This window comes from Elaeis guineensis, chromosome 7 (genome assembly GCF_000442705.2).
Source record: "Elaeis guineensis isolate ETL-2024a chromosome 7, EG11, whole genome shotgun sequence".
Lineage (NCBI taxonomy): Eukaryota > Viridiplantae > Streptophyta > Magnoliopsida > Arecales > Arecaceae > Elaeis > Elaeis guineensis.
In genome coordinates, this window is record NC_025999.2 from 2,153,059 (window position 1) to 2,173,517 (window position 20,459).

A 20,459-nucleotide genomic window follows, 5' to 3' on the forward strand; every position below is an offset into this window, starting at 1 on the left:
CCCATTGCTACTGCAATTTTACTATTTTACCCACGCCCGATGAGCATAGTAATGAACTTGTGATCACACTAGCATATTTCATTTCTATCACTAATACAAAAGAATGATTATTATAAGGTTTATTTCATGGATGCTTTCTTAATAGCTTTTGCAATGCGCAGACACCAAGCTTATGTCTATTCTAATTTTGAGTACTAAACTATTTCTAGAATTTTATGTGATAGGACACAAAGCTTTGATGTCTGTGAAACTTTTCACTCAATCTTGATTATATTAGGCCACAAGATAAGTTATTCTTAGTGAATCAAATATTTAAAATGATTTTTGCAGTTTTTTGTGAAATAAATGTAAGTAATCAATGTATAACCAAAAAATTAGTGATTATTTAGCTAAATCTACACAGCAAGTTATTCTTAATTGACTATGCCCGAAGTAATAAATTATTTGCAATGTTAGAAAATTATACACATCCTTGAGCAATTGATGCAAATGATCATTACCTTCCAATAATTGTGGTTTTCTTCTTAAAATATTATTTATTAATTGTCTAACTTTATTTTTCCAGAACTCTGATCATGATATATATGATGTTTGATTATACAAGTTCCCAATATCTTCCCTAAATATCCAATTTTGTCCCACCCCTTGATTAAATTAGTAATCAATATTCTATCATGCAACAGTTTTGTTTTAGTAGCTTTTTTTTTTTTTTTTTTTGAGGATAGTATTAATAGCTAATCTATAGCATTGTAAGCATTTTGAAGGTATACTAGAAACTCTAGAAACGCATTATTGTAAGCTTATGTAATCTTATTCAACACCAACTTTTTCTTCTAAAAAAAATAGAAAGATAAACTCATTAATGCTTATTCATGTTATGAGTCTCTTACATGTCAAATTAGAAAATAATAATAAAAATAATATGTTTAAATTTAGAAAATCTATCTTTCATGGGAGTTCTTCATGAGTACTTGAAATAATAGTTCGGGATAAAATTGGCATAAAATGCCAAGTAAGACAATAGAAGACGAATACGACGCTGACCGCGTCACGTAACATATCGCGCTCTCCTCCTTAGATTCCGAGTTTCTGACCAAACGCCCAAGCGGTCGGCAATACGCCACGTGCGGGTGGGTCCCACTCTCGCAGCGGATCCTGGCCATTCGATCCCTCCACGTCACCCTTGGCCCCACATGTCGTCCCAATCAACCCCTTTGACCCGGGGAGCAGTCGGTCAGGCGAGCCGGGTCCGGGTCCCCTCACGAGCAAACCACCCCCCAATTAAATATTCAAAGAAAAAGCATATATCAAAGAGATCTCCATTTGGATTCTCTGCTGCTTAAAACTAGGGTTTTGTGGGGTACGCTTAGGTATTCCCTTTGTTGCTTCATTCCTTTCAAAGGTTTTTATGTGATGAAGCCCTTTTGTGCTTGTATGGCAAATTCCAGTTAGTGGGAATGCTTGGAATTGACTAGTACTTTTATTGGGGTACTGGAAGACATTGATAGTTGGATGCTTTTGTGTTTTAGCTCACAAATTTATAAGAGATCTCTTAAGGAATAAAAAGTAGAGTTCTCATTATTCACAAAATTAAATCATTGTTTCACTGGATTCTTGCATAATTTTTTTTTTTCCCCCTTTCGAGAGTGGGTAGGAAACATGGTCTCCCTCTGTCTCTCTTCTACACAACGCAACAAGATCTAGCTATAATTTGTCTATCGGGAAAGCAAGACTAGGGTTTCTATTGTATTGGATCTGATATGTTTAAAATAATCCTTTATGTGGTTTAGCCTAGTTGCACTCCAGTCTCAATTGTAGAAGAGCATGTTTTGGAGTTTTATGTTAAGCAGTGGTGTACGAGTGATATCTCTTATCCGGTTCCTATGTTAATAAGATGAACGGGTGACCAATCTGGCACTGAATACATGGATAGTTATATGGCATGGTACCAGATGCGTATATTTATCTATCTATATGTACACACACTTTAGTCTACTCATCAATTATCTCTATATGGTTTTGTTTTCGAGAATCTCTCATGCACGTATCTACTATCTACTAGACGCTATATATCATGGTTGGGGATTATTCTTCTGTGCTTGATCTTAATCTATCTCCTATTCTTCTGATCTGAAGACCTCGTGGGGAGTATCAAACAATTGATCTCGTTCGCTTATTTGAAGTTTCATATCTGTGGTTTTGTACCATGGTCCGCCAAAATTATTGTACCTGAACAGGGCATTCCAGGAAAGATTTAGATAAAAGTAAGAAGTTTTGTCTTGAAGTTTGATATTGCATGTCATTAGTAGAAATGCAAAACCAATTACTCATTCACTCTAGCTTCTTATTTAACTAGATCAGTACAGAAGCTAACTATGTTCAGTGCCAGTTTCGCCCTCTGCCAGCATCTTTCAATGCTTCCTTGGTGATGGCTATGGGAAGACTCACGGATGGTACCTTTGTATATAGTGATGAACAAGCTTTTCTAAAGTCTGCTGGCTTTACTTATCAAACACTTAATTACCTGGAAAGAAGTAAATTTTGAACTCATTCTCCTGTTCTCCACCCACCATCTGGCCTCTTTCTATGAATCACATCTTAGAAAAATATGTGGGCAGTGTCTCTATCAACCCCTCAACCATATATAACTGTGTGTTTAGCAATTGCATACCTAGAAGATATTAAGATGATATATTTAAGTTTGACTAACATCATTAACAGATATCTTTTTAAAGCTGTTTCAAAATAATGCGAGCTTAGAATTAATATTTTTACGTTGTTAGGTTGTTTGCATCTGTCAATGCATCTAACCATCATAAATGTTTGGAATAAACTTCAACATTAATATCTTTAATGATGATATACAGGATCATGCTGGCATGGTGACAGACATCAAGCAAGAAATATCCTTCTTCCCCTTAGTGGTTAGGCTTATGGTTGGTACTTTCGGAGTGGTATGACCATCAGATAATAAAATGTTCAATTTATGGTGTTACATAAACCGTATTTATAGGGAATTCCATCATAATAAAAAAGGTCACGATTCAGGCTTGCTTCCGAATAATTCAAAATCCTTTTTCATGATATTTTTTCCTCTTTTTGTGCAGTGAATGCACGCAAAATTCTGCAATAACTTGCCCTCCCTTTCCTAATTGTATATTTAGGTTGAAAATGGAATTCATCCTCTATATTCCTTCTAATAAAAGATACATGTACATGCCCTCTGCAAGCAGCAAAAAAATGCAAGAAACATTAATAAGAAAACTTTCAGACATAAAATGGTTTCATGAACTGAAAATGAACACTTTGATTTTACTTCAAAATTTCCTGATAGTTACACAGACATGTGTTAGAGATCACTTCATCCAGGCATATCATGTGGATTTACATGCGATCATGCTTACATCCTGCTTCTGTAATTCAGTTGAATGACCGATGGTGGCCTGGTAGATTCATGGGGTATGGCAATGAGGATTCTCTAGAAGCAAATTAACAACTGACTGCGAAATCTTAGATTTTTGTTTGTCATTTGCTTGTCAAATACTTCAACATAAAAAACTTTGTTGCGGCTTCGACCTCGTCAACATTGCGTTCTCGAGTGGGACTCTCAGCTTGATACACTGAATCTATGAAGGCAAGAATTTTTTTTGGTACCGTTACAAAGTTGTTTAAAGCTTTAAAAAGTGGAATGCATTGATATATTTCTTCATTGGGGGTTGGAAGTTATTAGTGGTTGAATGCAAGAAAGAAATTATAACTAATCAAGTATTGTTGAACTGATAACTAGGGTCTCATAAAAATGAGTTACATCATAAAAGTGACTCACCAGAAAGCAAAAGTAAATTAAAGAGTTGTGAATGCCTGATTGATGGTTTTCACTTATAATTTAGAAATTTTCTGTGTTTCTGATTTTTTGTAGACTTCAACTAAATTGTTCACACTGATATAGCATTTCAGATTCTTATTCTTTAAGAGCCATTTTCTTGCAACCGTTCTTCCTTTTAAAACAAGATGTTCAAACACGCATACATAATTAACATGATATTAACGTCACAAGAGAGTGAACGCTATAACATTTTATTGGCATGTATAATTCAATTGTCATGGTTTTCAATTTCTATGTGCTCTTCCTTTTACTGGGAAGATTCTCATCTAACCTCTATGCGTTGTTACAATCTTCGTGACAAGAACTATATATTCAGGAATGTTAAGTGTTTTTTGGTGATAGGAAAGAAATCATGCAATTAACTTTATGGATGGCATCAAAATTCTAAAACATGTGATCATGAGCCGAGACCAACTTGTTTTGGGATTAAATTACAGATGAGTTGAATTGAGTTAGAAGGATGATAGCTGCACTAGTGAAGGAAGGCTTTGTAAACTTGTATATTACAGTCTCATCCATTCAGCAGTCTCTGATGATTAACCAATCATGCAGAAATATAATATGCTCTTGCTCCCTTAAAAACCTAAATAACAGATAAAAGCTCTATATATGTTAATACCATTCTAAGAATTCTTATCAAATATCAACAAATTCACAGATAACAAAGCTTGATCGAGACCACTGATATAGACATTACTTATAATTTTTATGTATATATGTTAACAGAAATAAGCTCTTATAGTTGAATTATCTTTAAATAATTCTATGTCATGTTGCAAGGAATTCATAGTAGTCAGTTTATATAGAAAATTAACTTAAATGGTCATGTTGAGATTCACACGGTGGAAAGCACTTTTTACAATAATGTCAGCAAAGAAATGGAAGACTAGAACATGGTTCTCTTGAATTACTTGTCAAGCACTTCAAAATAGGAAATTTCGTGTGAGTTTTGATCAATATCATGACATTATCAGATAGAACAAATGGGTGGATTAAATAATTCATCGCTGATCAGTGGATTAGTTTTGTTACCTTTTTATGACTACTGCATATAAAAGCAAGATTATAGTTGTTGGGATTGAGATAGAACCAAGATTGACCTCTGAAAATTTTGATGAGTTACTGAACCATTTTCAGAGGGCATCAATTAATTATAAGAGTGGTTATATGACATGCTGATAGCTTTTTCAAAGCTGCTCAAATCATGACTGTAAACAACGACTGGCTTCAAGATTTTCGTTCACATCAAAGTTGTTTGTTGGAAAGATAAACACGCTACCGTTTGTCGCAGACATCTCAACACCATTGCTGCAATTTGTCTACTAAGCATTCTTTATATCAAGATTGAAACATTCAGCAGACGCGTGTAGCATTATTAAACTGAAAGTCTATGTAATATCCATCAACTTAATTAAACGCTGAGCTATAGCATGACCTCAAATCTTCAAGCGCAATGTGATTCTGATATTCAACAAGAATTAATTATTTTTCGATGATTTATTGATGAAGACAGGTTCATACATTTGTATCTGAATCTTCTATTTGAAGCTCTCTATCTCTCTCTCTCTATCACACACGCACACACCACGCTTGCTGCTGGATTCAGTCAGAAATTTTGATAATACTGGTAGCTCAATAATGATATCTTCCACTCAAGGTGTACTCCAAACTTTCGAGTATAAAGTTTGATAACTTTCTTGAAATTGTTAATCTTCACCCATAATACGGCAATGAAAAAGTTTCGGACACCACCAAACCAATTTGCAATGAAAAAGTTTCGTACACCACCAAATTGTCCTTCGGCGTGACAAAACTACTTGTGAGGGGAGTGAGTGATAGGTAGTTCACAGAGAGAGGCATAACGTGGAGAATGCTCTAAGGTCGTTTCCCCACTTCACTATTTTTTGGGTTAAAATGGTCGGCCAAAACGTCAGTAGAGTGATCAGTAAGACTAGGTAGGAATGTTGCTTTCAGCCATCCCTGTCAGTAGATTTACTTATCAAACACTACAATAATTTTATATTGATCTCATATCTGGATAACGTCCATTACACTAAGTGGTTGCTCACCCCACCCCTGGCAATTTAATCATTCATGAGACATCAAGTAGCAACACGAAAGATTAAAGCTGTTTGTTAAAATCATAAGCGTTGTTCTGAATTCAGATGTCCATCCATGAGATTTTCATTGGTGAGGAACGCATTAAATGAACCTTTTAAGCTGCTAGTTTCAAGTATTTTTAGTCCTTCAGCAAAATCTAACCCTTCTGGGTGTCGCATTTATTTGAGCCATGTAGAATTCAGAATATGACCCTTATTTTTTTGATAGGATCCCTTTGTTTTGGTTTTAGTATTAATTTGTAATCCACCATCCAGCCTTCTCACATGTGATATCAGTTTTGCTCTCTCTCTCTCTCTATCCTTGTGAAGATCTATCAACCTAGCCTTAAAAGAAAACAAATGAGGGACTTCCGGCAATATATGGAATTAGACAGTCCTAGTATCTTTTCCCCACTCGTAGTTTTTTTTTTTTGGAAGAAAATTATGCTCATCCCCACTCGCAGCTTTGGACTGTTCCTCTCATACCAGTTCTCTCTCTCTCTCTCTCTCTCTCTCTCTCGGGATAATGCCTCAGACGCTAAATCTCATTAACTGGTAAGCTCTAAGATGCTTGTGAACTGTTGCTTTGATTCTGATATGGAAACAAATAAATGGCATACATGCGAAAGCACAATAATATTTGTAAGCTTTTATTGACGCAAATGACTAATTACCGTACTAGTGTCCGAGTTTTCTTTGGGTTGGATTTAGACAAAACTTACGAGGCTCTTCAGGTTAGGGCCTTGTGCAACCAGTGTTTTGTGGATGATGGACTTGGCGGAGCTGATCTGGGGAGCATAGCATTGTAATTCATAGAGATGACGCAAAGAGGCTCTAGAATTGCAACACAAGAAGATAAGAAATACATGCTGTCTGCAATAAAATCTGATCAATTTTTGAAATAATATCTAACTTAGATGTTTTGATAATGAAATAATGTTTAGTGATTGAATCCTGTTGGAGCTAAATAAATGCTAATAGTATGTAAATGGCATCACATAAATAATAGAAGATAAAGCCAATTAATGGAATACAAGTTGGGCTCAAATCCACTTCAAAAAATCTTCATTTCAACTACCAAAAATCTAAAAACATCACTTACAAAATATGCAGAAAATCAACAATTAGGAAATAAATTTTCTTGTTGTAATCTTTCTTCTTTTTGCATTAAAAAATATGCACTTTGGGGCTTCTCCTACCAATCTTTCACCATGCTCTTCTTCTTTTCAGAAAAAATCAAAAGACACCCTCTTCTCGTTATAACCCATGGGTTGATTTTTCTATCCTCTTTTACATAAAATGGGAGCCAACTAAAAGACTATTAAGTACATAGACAAAATAGAAATTACATAAAATGCCATAAATAAAAGGGCAAAAGAGGAACCTTTTAAATCATGTTTATATTTCCAATATCCCCCTTAACCCAATATTCAAAAGTTTTCATACCCAACATGCCCTTCAATCTTCTAAACACACCATGCTTTAATGGCTTGGCAAAAATTTACGCTACTAAAGACTTGTAATATATTAATTTTACTATTTTCTCCTTTATATGCTCCTAGATAAAATGACAACAAGTGACAATATACTTCTCTCATGAAACACTAAATTTTTAGCCAAACCAATTACCGATCGATTATCAACAAAAATCTCCATGGTACTTTTTTGAGTAAAATTCAAATATTTCAATAATTTTTTTAACCAAATAACATGACAAATGGTAGAATTTGCCACCATGTACTCTACCTCATAAATTTACAAGGTCACAATTAGTTGCTTTTTGGAGGACCAAGTGAATGCATTGTTTCCCATAAAGAAAACATAACTGGAGATGCTCTTTCTTTCATCCAAATCTCTATCCTAATCACTATCGGAGTAACTAGAAGGCTATAATCATATGAATGAGAGTAAAGTAAGCCATCATTGAGTATACTTTTGATATAGCATAGGATCCACTTAGTGGTTATTAAGATGTGAATGATCCAATGCTTCCATATATGATGCAGGATTTTTTTATATATGGAAGATGTTTGATGCAGAATCTTTTACATATAAAAAGATGTTAATTAGGGATTGACTAAATTATTTGATCAATATTTAATTTTTATACATAGATTTTTTTTCTTTAAGTAAAAGCAAGCTAAGAATTTCTTTATTTGTTGTTTCTTTTTTCTACTGATATAAGTCATTGTGCTTATAAATTGTAACTCCTTGAGTGTCCTTGGCATCAATGAATTGAATTTCTTTTTTTACTCTCAATTATCTTGAAGGTTTTCATGGCTTCTACATTCACTTTTTTTCTTCTCGAGTTATTCGAGAATCCTAAATGGTGCTTCGGATTTATCTTTTCCGTACTTTGAGCTATGTCAATATATCTACTAATCAATCCAACACTGCATAAAGAATATTCCATCTTATGCAAGTGAGATATCTATGACTTCCAATTAAGCTTTTGAAGTAAGTAGGATCAACATTACCACTTCCAATACTCTTTCTCAACTCCAAACCACTTTCAAGGGGGATATATATTAACCAGATTGCAAGACTTCATTCTAAACCTCTTGAGAATCTCTTTTATATAGCCACTTGAGAAGAGAAAATCTCATCTTATATTTGCACCACTCCAATACCAAGAAAGTGAGCCATCAAGCCAATTTCCATCATTTCAAGTTCTTGGATCATGCTTTTGTTGAATTCATCAAACAAAGTTGGATTTTGTCTGTGAAGATCAAGTCATTAACATAAAGATATACAATCAATACATGTCCATTAGTAGTTACAGCATATATATATAAAGCATGCTCACAAGGATATTTCTAAAAGCCATTGTTATTAAAATACTTATCAATCCTTATATTCCATGCTCTTGGTGCTTGCTATAATCCATAAAGGATCTTCTTCAACTTATATACTTCATCTTTGTGATCTACTCTAGCATACCTCAAAGGTCACATAAATCCCTTCTTCAAAAAGACCATTTAAAAAAGCTGATTTTACATTAAATTGATAGATCTTCCACTTGTGTTGAGCCACTAAAAAAAAGACTAATCTAATTATTTTTAATCGAGTAACAGGATCAAATATTTCATCAAAATGAACTCCAGATTGTTGCTTATAACCCTTTCTACCAACCTTGCTTTATATCTTTGAACTTCTTTCTCTATATCTTTCCTTATCTTATATACCCACTTCACACCAATAGCCTTTTAGCCTTATGGTAAGCATGTCAAAGTCTAAGTGTCATTCTTCTCCATTGCTTTGATCTCTTCATGCATTACTTTATTCCACTTGTCTTCTTGCATAACCTCTTCAAAGTATATAGGATCATAATCTATGAAGAAATAATATAAATTTAAATTGTCATCTTAATTCTCCATAGTTTCATAGACGTCTTCAAGCTTCTTATTTTAAGTGATCTTTCATTAGAATTTTCTCCTGATGATGAGGAAGGAGATCCTTGAGGAGGTGAATGTGGCTCATCCTCAACTTATGTTGGCAATTTCTTTTGTTCAAGTTGTAGCTTAACTAGAGTAGTGTCAGTTTGGTTCCAATCTCACATGCCTTATTCTTCAAATACAATATCTCTACTCATGATGAACATCTTTTTGATAATTGGATTGTACAACTTGTAGCCATTACTTTGTTAGATGTATACTTTAGAAGTCAATCGAACTGACACATTAATTATTTTTAGGATATAATTTCATACTTGATTTAATTATTTAGGATAATTAGTTTTCATTCATATAGTGCATATGTCCATGAATCATCCAGAAAATTAATTAGATGATGGCATATATTCTCAAAAGTTAAAAATTTAAGGCATGTGTCATTGATAGTTAATTTTTAAATTAATCCTGATCGATGGATCATTATAGAAACGGTGATTGATCTGGTTAGATTGATGCATGAATCGCTTTTCTTAGAATAGACGAGTCTTGAGTCTACAGTGTGTAGATATTAGAACAAGAGTGCAGATATTTGTTAGAAAATAAAAGTATCGAATATGACCAATATGAGAAACCACTTGGATGTCTACTCACTCGTCAGTATTGAAAAATATGTCTCAAAGTCAATTGTCAGCCTGTTGACGATCGTGCTCATACTTGTAAATGCATATGAATTTTTATTAATAAAATTATTTGGCTTTTTTATCATAAATTTTATCCATTTTATTTGAACTCCTATATTGTGATGAAGTTCTTACGACTATATTTAATTGACAAAGGAGGATTTATCGTTTAGTCCTTAAAAGTATTCATGATTGAATGATATGCTGTTAATAGGATGATAGCAATATCAAGTATAACTTGTTGTATGCTATATGAGTTAGTTGTCCTCTTAACCAAAAATTGGAGATACTGGTATGGCATATAAGTGGAATGTAAGAATACATTCACATCGAACGTGATCAATTGTCCAGCACTCTGCTGTCAAGAGTAGCTCGTGAAGGGTATGGATATAAGTATCCCTTAGACCTGAGATCACCATGGTGACTTGTAAGCAACTCACCATACTTTAATGTCGAACCATTTGAGTTTCTAATTTAGTAATGAAAAGATACTGGATGCAGTCAAGTACTTATCAAGTCGGTGTGTGAGTCAAGATGAAATTAATCTCTCTAAATTAGTAGGAGATATGCATCAGTATATTTCAAATTAGTAAAATCTTGATCAGGATAATTCATGTGATAGATTTAAAAAGTTGAAATACAATGTGGTCGACTATATAAGGGCTGATAGTCAAACCCTAGGTCACCTTGAGCATTCACTACAATAAAACAGGTTATTAGTGACAAAAAAATTTATCGCTAATAAACGATTTTTATCTCTAATAATATTAATGATAAAACTTTGGTCGCTAATATTTCATCGAAAATAATCTCGTCATTGATAATATTTTATGATGAAAAAAAATATCGTCGCTAATAGAAGATGTTTGCGATGAATATTTTTCATCGTAAAAAAAATTGATGAAAAAATTTAATCTAAAAAAATATATTTATGATGAAAATTTTTCATCACTGTTATTTGTTAAACTTTTAGCGATGAAAATTTTCATTGCAAAAAACTATTTTTGCAAAGAAAATAATTCATCATTATTAATTTAATAAAATAATTATTTTAAAAAAAATAAATAATATTAACAGTGAAATAAATTCATCATAAATAAAATTATTTACGATGAATATTTTTTCATCACTGTTATTTATATATTTATTGATAAATTAAATTATGTTAGTAAAATATTTTTAGCGATGAATATTTTATCGAAAATAATTTCATCATTAATAATTTAGTCATATTTTTTAAAAAAAATTATGAATATATATTTTAAATTTATAAGTATAATATTTTTTATAAATAAAAAAAATAAAATAAAAAATTTACATAATAAACCGATAAATAAATTTTATTATTTTATTATATTAAATTAAAATTATAAGATATTTAAAATAAAAAAAATACATCAGTAAGCCATCAAATATCGACATCTGGAGAATGAACTGGAGATAGGGAGCGCTCAACGGAGCTCAGACCGACGATAGAGCTTGGATCGACCTACTGCTGCCTCATCAGCTGTATTGTTTGCTCCATCTGTGCCATCCGCTCGATTATCTAGATCTGAAAGTACTGATAGTTGTCGACGCGTGCAGGCAACTCTTGAGCTCACTGTCGATCCTCGACAGCCTGCTGTCGATCCTCGACAGTCTGTCTCTGTACCTCCGTCAGCCGAGCCTCACATGCAGAATGGATGTCCGTCATAGATGTGTGTGAGGATGTGAGAGCAGTGATCCCATACCTTAGATCTCTAACATAATAGAGTCTCGTACCGAGCATCCGATCACAGATCTCATCATCTGTGGGTGCGGTCTAGCCCTTAGGGATAGACTGGGATCTAATCTCGATCATACGATCTTGAAAATTAAAATTATAGTTATTTTAATTTTATAATAAAAATCAGATTGTGAATAAAAAATAATTAAAAAAACTTACAAAGAACTCCTGACTCTCCATCATCCACTCCCCCGATCATCGCTGGTGGGTCTGCTGGTAGATCACTACAAGAGAAGATATTTTTAGCGATGAAATTATTTACGACGGATATAATTTCTGTCACAAATAACAATGTCAACGATGGTAAAAATTTTTTATCGATAATAAAAAAATATTTATGATGAATAAATTTTTTTATCATAAATAAAAATAATTAGTGATGAAAACATTGCTTGCATCGTAATAAATAGAATATTTATGATGAAAATTTTCATCGTAAATAAAAAAATATTTTTTAAATAAAAATATAGACATATTATCGATGAAATTATTTTCATCAAAAATACTAAATTTTTTTTTGATGAAATCAGGTTTTGCGTCATCAATAATATTATTTACGATAATTTTTTTTCATCACTAATAAGTCAAAAAAAATTAAAAATTAGATATTTTTAATTATTTATGATGTAAATTTTAGTCGTAAATAATTTAACTATTTACAACCAATAAAGATTTTTTATCACAAATTAAAAATATTAATGATGAATAATTTTATCGTTAATAGTTTAAAAAGTTAGATAAATTAAAAATTTAAAATAGAATAATTAGTTGCGACAAAAATATAACATCGTAGATCACAAAATATTTGCGATAGAAAAAAAATTTCATTAGAAAATATGAAACATTTACGATGAAATATTTCATCGTTAATAATTTAAAAATAAAAAAATATAAAATTTTAAAAAGTAAGTTATTTAGGATGCTAATAGTCTTTTTTTCGTGATAAATTTTTAGACAAAAATATTTTTTAAATGAAAAACTAGTCATTTTCATAACGATGAAAATATTTTCATCGTTAATATGAATATTAGCGATGAAAAAATATTTTTCATCATAAATATTCAAATTTTAAAAATTTAAAAATAAAAGATAATTTACGATGGAATATTTTTATCATAAATAATGAACTATTTACGATGATAAATCATATTATCATCGTAAATTTTTATTATTAATAATAAATTATTTTCATCACTAATATTTAAAAAAATAATTTTAAATTAAAAAAAAACTAAACTATTAGCAATGCCATAAGCTTTTTCTGTCGTTAAAATGAGTTTTAACGATGGAATATTTCATCGTTAATGGTTAAAAAATTTTAAAAATTAAAAAAAAATATATATTGAAGGATATATATTATAATAAATATTACTATATTTATAAAAATTATAAGATAATTTTAAAAAATAATATGTATAAAATAAAGTTATGTAGAATATCAAAATATGTGTATATAAAAGGCACGTGAAAAGTCATGGCCTACGAAAATTATGTTGTCATAAATGTTGGGATATGAGAGGGTCGAAGTGGATGGGGTTGATGGAAGCATGCTCGAGATGATTACTTTTATTTTATTCCTACTTTTTATCATGATATTTTTTCTTGTGATTTTTGTCATTCTAATATGCCTTTCTTGAGTCTTTAATTGTTTACATTCAAAAGTTATATTTTTAACCTTTAGTTTTGATTCAAAAATAAGATAGATAAATATCAATTTGTTTAGTGCAAGAAATAAAATATTATTCTATTCATATTATATAAAGTAACATATAATTTTGTATATATAAATTAATATATAATATTATTTGGAGTAAAATGAGTATGTCGATTAAAATCTTTTTCTATCTTTGTTTGATTAGTCCATCTTATGTTTTGAGGTTGCCCTCTCCAAAATACTCTGAGACCCCCAAAAGTGGAGGTAAGATTTGATCCCATTTCAGTTGATACAACAATCAAAGACTTTACCAACTTAATATGTGTATATATATACATATATACATACACACACATATATATATATATAGACACACACATATACATATACATGTACACACACATACATACATACATATATATATATATATATATATATATATATATATATATATATATATATATATATATATATATATATATATATATATATATATATATATGATACAATGCCGGCGTGCCGGGGATGGCCGCCTGGGTTGGGATGGTGGCCCGCGGCCACGTGGGGCCTATGGGCCGCGGCCACACAGTGGTGGCATTCTACGGTCGGTGTGCCGGGGACGGCCGCCTGGGCCAGGATGGCGGGCCTGCATGCCGGGGCCTACGTGCCAGGACTGACATGTCAGGCACGGTGCCAGCATGCCGCGGCTGGCGTGCGTGCCGGGGCTTGGGGCTGGGGCGGGGCGGGGCGGGTCAGGTTGGATCGGGTCAAGTCGGGCTGGGGCTAGTCGGGTGGAGTCGGGTCGGGTCGGGTTGGGCCGAGTCGGGCCAGGATGGGGCAGGTTGGGTCGAGTCGGGTCGGACTAGGGCGAGTTGGGTGGAGTCGAGTCCGATCGGGTCAGGCTGGGGCGAGTCGGGTGGAGTCGAGTCGGGTCGGACTGGGATGGGTCGGGTGGAGCTAGGGGGGTTGGGTCGGGTCCGGTCGGTTCCGATCCGTGCCAAGTCGGGGATGGTAGGATCTGGGCCAGGTCGGTTCCGGGCAGGGCCGGGATAAGGCGGGTTGGGCCGGGTAGAGTCGGACTGGGGCGAGTCGGGTGGAACCGGGTCGAATCGGGCTGGGGTGTTTCGGTGGAGCTAGGACGGGTCGGGTCGGGTCCGGTCCGTGCTGGGTCGGGGATGGTAGGGTTTGGGCCGAATTGATTTCAAGTCGGGCCGGGATGAGGCGGGTCAGGTCGGGTCGAGTCGGGCTGGGGCGAGTCGGGTGGAGCTGGGTCGGGGCGGGTCAAGTGGAGCCGGGGCAGGTCGGGTCGGGCTAGGGTGAGTCGGGTGGAGCTGGGTCGGGTCGGGTTGGGGCGGCTCGGGTGGAGCTAGGGCGGGTCGAGTCAGGTCAGGTTCGGTCCAGTCTGTGCCGGGTCGGGGATGGTAGGGTCCGGGTCGGGTCGGGATGAGGTGGGTTGGGCCAGGTCGGGTCGGCCAGGGGCGAGTCGGGTGGAGTCGGGTCGGGTCGGGTTCGGGGTGGATCGGGTGGAGCCGGGGCAGGTCGGGTCCGATCCGGTCCGTGCCATGCCGGGTCGGGTCCGGGGAGTGCCGGGCCGTGCTAGCGCACCCGAATTATAATAATTGTTGTATATTATTATAATTATTATATATTATTATAATTGTTGCATATTATTTTTTAGTGTTACTAGTGAAGTTAATTATTTGATTGATTATTTTTTCACTAACATAATGCACATTGCTGTTACTTGTTACAATTAAATTATTTTATATGCTATTTTGTATGCTGCTAAAATTATAAATAAAAAAGATATTTTTATTTAAAAAAAATTTATTAAAATTTTTTATCAAAAAATTTCAATACAAAGTTATTCTTTTTTGATAAATTAGAAATCCATCTTCGAATGCACGTTCAAAGATGGTACTTAAATTATATTGAGCCGTAGATTTCCGTTCAAATTTCGATCTTCATCGAGATAGAAATTTGGATGTCCCATATTCATATTTTTTTAAAAAATAATAATATTATTGTTGTTAATGGTTGATATTTTATTTCATTATGCTATTTGATTATTATTATTATTATTATATAATATTATATTTATTTACATCTCAATTGTTACAGATATGACACCAAGAGATAGACGACGACGGTCGCATTCACAGTTACCTGCAGACAGCTCAGAGGTTGAGGTGCCTTCACCGATCTCCATGGCCTCACCGGCTCCAGTGTCAGAGGGTCCTGCACTGGCAGGTCCCAGTGAGCCGACTACGACTGAGTCGGATCCCAATGAGGCGGGTCCCAGTGAGGCTGGTCCTAGTGGTATTAATCATTACATTTTATATATAATCAAATTTGATTCTTTTATTTGGATCATACTAATGATTTATTTATTATTATTTTAGATCAGTCTACATCGATGGTCAGACGAGGGCGAGGTCCATCGAAGAACCTCACTTTAGAGCGTTGGGGACGTGAGCATCCGAGACAGCATCTTCGGATAGAGATACCAACCGGCTACACCAAACCCATTAGGGGATGGTGTGAGCCATGGTAGATCGAGCTGGGCATCATATGCCGCAGCTATGTCCTGGTGATGCTCTTCAATTGGCGTCATGTTGTCCCAGCTCAGAGACAGATTTGCTACACCTACTTATAGGTAAAATAAATTATACTACGAATATTTAATTTGCATAGTATTCTTCTAATATTTGTTATTGACAGGATGTATTTGACATCGTCGATTTCGAGGATGATCGTGTGAGGCTAGCGATTGATACCCATCTATCCTTGTGCTTCAAGGATTATCGTGGTCACATGCATCAGCATTGGTATCGGATGGTGCAGGCTGATGGACAGGAGGCAGCACGGCTGCAGCCCTACGATAGCATCACCATCAACGATTGGACTACCATATGCCGGCATTACGAGGATCCGACATATCAGGTTACACATCTATTTTTTTTTAGATTTTAATGACTTAATCATTTATTTTAAATTATATTTATTATCTACTAATTTTACTGCTAATTTTACAGAGATAATGTGCCCAGAATACGGTGAACCGGATGAGACAGATCGTGCCACATTGTGGAGGTTCAAGATCATTTGCTCGCCATATAGAGCACATGGTACATATTTTTTAAATTTTTAATTATGATATATTTATCTAATTATTTAATTTCTTTTAAATAATTCTCAAATTGCAAAGAGATGCTGAGAGTGGTGAGCTTCCTGGTAGGATCGATATCTACCAGTGGACCCACCAGCAACGATCGGGGGAGTGGACGACGGGGAGCCAGGAGCTCTTTGTAAATTTTTTTAATTAATTTTTTATTCATAATTTGATCTTTATTAAAAAATTAAAATAACTTTAATTTTTATTTTCAAGATCGTATGACCAACATGAGATCCCGTCTACCCCTGAGGGCTCGACCGCATCCACAGATGATGAGATCTGTGATCAGGTGCTCGGTATGAGACCCTGTTATGTTAGGGGTCTAGAATATGGGATCACTGCTTCTTCATCTTCACGATCATCTAGGGCTGAGATCCATTCTACATGCCAGACTCGGTTGATGGAGGTGCAGAGATAGGCTGTCGAGGATCGACAGCAGGCTGAGAAGCGAGCTCAGGAGTTGACTGAATGTATCGACCAGTATCAGTAGTTCCAGATCCAGATGATGGATTGGATGGTGCAGATGGAGCAGACGATCCAGATGCTGAGGTAGCAGCAGACCGGTTCGATAAAAAATATTAGAAGATAAAAAATATTTTGGACACATCGTCTCTATAAAATTACTAGTAAAATTAGTAGATAAAAAATTTAATTTAAGAATAAATGATTAAGTCATTAAACTATAAAAAAAAAGTTTAGATATGTAACCTGATATGTCGGATCCTCGTACTGTCGGCATATAGTAGTCCAATCATCTATGGTGATGCTGTCATAGGGCTGCTGCCATGCTGCCTCCTCTCCATGATCCTGCACCACCCGATATCAATGCTGATGCGTGTGATGGCGATAGTCCTTCAAATGCAACGATAACTGAATGTAGATGGCTCACCTCACACGATCCTCCTCAAAATCAGCGATATCAAATACACCCTACCAATAACAAATATTAGAAGAATACTATGTAAATTAAATATTCATAATATAATTTATTTTACCTATAAATGGGTGTAGAAAATCTCTCTCTGAGCCGGTAGAACATGACGACAATCGAAGAGCATCATGGGGGCATAACTGCGATATATGATGCCTAGCTCAGTCTGCTATGGGTTACACCATCCCCTAATGGGTCTTGTGTAGCCGATCGGTATCTCGATTCAAGGATGCTATCCCGGGTACTCACATCTCCAACATTTCAGAGTGAGGTTCTTCGATGGACCTCGCCCTCGCCTCACCATTGATGAGGACTCACCTGAAACAACAATAAATAAATCATTAGTATGATCCAAATAAAAGAATCAAATTTTATTATATATAAAGTATAATAGTTAATACCACTGGAACCTGTCTCACTAGGACCTGTCGGTGCAGGACCCTCGACAGTGAAGCCGGTGCGACAACGAAGATCGGTGGAGGTGCCTTAACCTCTGAGGCATCTGTAGGGAGCTGTGAACGCGAACGTCGTCGTCTGTCTTCTGGTGCCATATCTGCAGGAATTGAGATATAAATAAATATAATGTTGAATAATAATAGTAAAAATTAAATAATATTCTAATGAATACAATTATATCGCATACCATTATTGGAAGATAAAATTGAATGAAGAATATAGATCTACTCATCAACATTCATTTCTTCCTCGATATGTAGATCCTCATCTGAATCACAGTAATCGATATATGTATCGTCTTCTATCTCATCATCATTTATGAACTGATCGTCACCCTCCGACTCATCAAGATTAAATACAAAATCAGCTTCAACTTCATTGGATGGAAGATCAGCCCTATTCAAAGGTGTCGTTACAAGTTCTTCATCAACCAAAAGCTCAACTAATGTTTGTTCTTCTTGCTGAAAAGCTTCCTCTTCATGTAAATTCAAATTTTCATCCATCTCTAATCGAGTTGGTATGTCATATACATCTCTAGGTATTATTTTTTGTATAATATGCCAATTATCTTAATACTTTAGATCTTTCAAATATATTACTTGTTTCGCTTGAGTTGCTAATATATACGATTCATTTTAGTACCATATTCGTGCAAGATTTACACTGATAAATTGTGAATCGATATAAATATCGATCTTTTTATTACCAATATCCCACCATTCACACTAAAATAAAAATACAGAATTACTGGACCCACACTTCAGTTCTATGATATCTACCAGTATACCATAATAATCAATCTCTTCTTCTCCTTCATATCCTGTTGTAGCAATTTCATTATTCTGGATCTGTCGTTGCATCATAAGCTCTCTTGTGTGAAATCTCATTCCTTTTGTGATACAGGATGTGTAATGATTAATCCTTCGATCGAGATCACATGCTAAATCGTATAACTCATCGGTCGCACCCACTTCTTTATTGAAATACTTATGTTTCATCTATGTCATAAAATAAAAAATTATGTTGGTTTAAATAATATTATTTATAAATAAATAAATAACGTATCACTAATACAACTTACAAGATCACCAAATTATTTTATAAATTCTCTCCAATATCGATCATCGGCATCCATATTATTCTCTCTACATAGTATACTTTTGTACTCACTATAAGAAGTTACGATTTTTAATTTTATATCAACATAAAATTTTTTTTAAAATTAAATAGTATGGTAAGATGATATTTACTGAATAAAATCTTTAATTTTTTTATAATTATTTAAAACGTAAAAGTATACTTTGGATAGCTCGTTCACATCCATAAATTCATATCTCCTTGCACCAGTAGGTCGAACCGTTTGTTTAAATATATACAACGTCGGTTCATTATCACCCCATTCATGGTTTGCGTTACGATCTACACGATTGAATCTTATTTCGATATCATCAAGATACATCGAACAGAACGTGGCACACTCAGTAGCTACATATGCTTCCGCTATAGACCCTTCAGGCCTTACTTTATTGCGCTTATATTTTTTTAAGGTGCACAAAAATCTGTAAATAAAAATAAATTAAAATTTTAGAAATATATTTATATCTTATAATTGATATGATAAAGTACGTATAATTTTTTTACCTTGCAATAGGATAGGTCCATCGATAATATATCGGTCCGACCAAAAGAGCTTCCTTTGAAAGATGAACGGCCAGATGCACCACAACATTAAAAAATGATGGTGCAAAAATTTTTTTTAACTTACAAAGAATGAGTACAATATCTTTCTCTAATCTCTCAAATAAGTTAATCTTTAATTTTCGACAACACAATTCTCGGAAGAACACTCCTAGCTCAATCATTGCAGTTTGACCATCACCACCCAAATAACCATGCATGATCATAGGAAGCAAACATTGCATCATCACATGGGAGTCATGACTTTTCATATCGAAAATATTGCCGTTATTGTTTCCAACACACCACGATACATTTGAAGCGTATGCATCAGAAAACTTTACGATTTTGAACCATCCACAGAAATTCTTCTTTTTCTCTCCAAACAGTGAATAACATGCGAGGGGTATAAAAAATCTCTCACCTCGATAAACTAAATGCAGCTCCGATCGAATTCTCATTTTTTAAAAATTAAGATGAGCTTTTGTACCATCTTTTATTTTTTTTAAAATATTCAATACAGTACCCATGATATTATCACAAATATTTTTTTCAATGTGCATTACATCTAGATTATGATAAAATAGTAGCTACTTCCAATACGGTAGTTCAAAAAAGATGCTTTGCTTCGTCCAATTCAGCTCAGCTTCAGTACATTTTTACTTGCGAGTACCCGATATTTTTTCAAATTGGATGTTTTCAATGACTTCAAGTTATTCTAAAATTTTTGCTCCACTTAACTCC